Raw genomic sequence first — 1,658 nt, forward strand, 5'->3', positions numbered from 1 at the left:
CACAGCCAGGGAAGAACAGACTGACCCCTCTCTGTCACTGTAACTCACCGAGGGAACAGAAGATTGACCTCACTCGGTCAATGTAACATACCCAGGGAAGAGCAGATTAACCCCACTCTGTCAATGTAACACATCCAGGGAAGAGCAGACTGACCCCACTCTGTCAATGTAACACACCCAGGGAAGAGCAGACTGACCCCACTCTGTCAATGTCACGCACCCAGGGAAGAGCAGACTGACCGCACTCTGTCAATGTAACACACCCAGGGAAGAGCAGATTGATCCCACTGTGTCAATGTAACACACCCAGGGAAGAGCAGACTGACCACACCCTGTCAATGTAACTCATCCAGGGAAGAGCAGACTGACCGCACTCGGTCAATGTAACCCACCCAGGGAAGAGCAGACTGAACCCTCTCTGTCAATGTAACACACCCAGGGAAGAGCAGATTTACCCCACTCTGTCAATGTAACAGACCCAGGGAAGAGCAGACTGACCCCACTCTGTCAATGTAACACACCCAGGGAAGAGCAGACTGACCCCATTCTGTCAATGTAACACACCCAGGGAAGAACAGACTGACCCCACTCTGTCAATGTAAGACACCCAGGGGAGAGCAGACTTACCCCACTCTGTCAATGCAACACACCCAGGGAAGAGCAGATTGACCCCACTCTGTCAAAGTAACACACCCAGGGAAGAGCAGACTGACCCCACTCTGTCAATGTAACACACCCAGGGAAGAGCAGACAGACCCCGTTCTGTCAATGTAACCCACCCAGGGAAGAACAGACTGACCCCACTCTGTCAATGTAACACACCCAGGGAAGAGCAGACTGACCCCACTCTGTCAGTGTAACACACCCAGAGAAGAGCGGACTGACCCCACTCTATCAATGTAACACACCCAGAGAAGAGCAGACTGACCCCACTCTGTCAATGTAACACACCCAGGGAAGAGCAGACTGACCCCACTCTGTCAATGTAACCCACCCAGTGAAGAGCAGACTGACCCCTCTCCCTCCATGTAACTCACCCAGGGAAGAGCAGACTGACCGCACTTTGTCAATGTAACACACCCAGGGAAGAGCAGACTGACCCCACTCTGTCAATGTAACACACCCAGAGAAGAGCGGACTGACCCCACTCTGTCAATGTAACCCACCCAGTGAAGAGCAGACTGACCTCTCTCCCTCCATGTAACTCACCCAGGGAAGAGCAGACTGACCGCACTCTGTCAAAGTAACACACCCAGGGAAGAGCAGACTGACCCCAATCTGTCAATGTGACACTCTCAGTGAAGAGCAGACTGACCCCACTCTGTCAATGTGACACTCTCAGGGAAGAGCAGACTTACCGCACTCTGTCAATTTGAGATTCTCAGGGAAGAGCAGACGGACCCCACTCTGTCAAAGTAACACACCCAGGGAAGAACAGACTGACCCCACTCTGTCAATGTTACCCACCCAGGGAAGAGCAGACTGACCCCACTCTGTCAATGCAACATACCCAGGGAAGATCAGACTGACCCCACTCTGTCAATGCAACACACCCAGGGAAGAGCAGACTGACCCCACTCTGTCAATGTAACACACCCAGGGAAGAGCAGACTGACCTCACTCTGTCAATGTCACACACCCAGGGAAGATCAGACTGA

This window comes from Chiloscyllium punctatum, unplaced genomic scaffold (assembly GCF_047496795.1).
Source record: "Chiloscyllium punctatum isolate Juve2018m unplaced genomic scaffold, sChiPun1.3 scaffold_124, whole genome shotgun sequence".
Taxonomy (NCBI): Eukaryota; Metazoa; Chordata; class Chondrichthyes; order Orectolobiformes; family Hemiscylliidae; genus Chiloscyllium; species Chiloscyllium punctatum.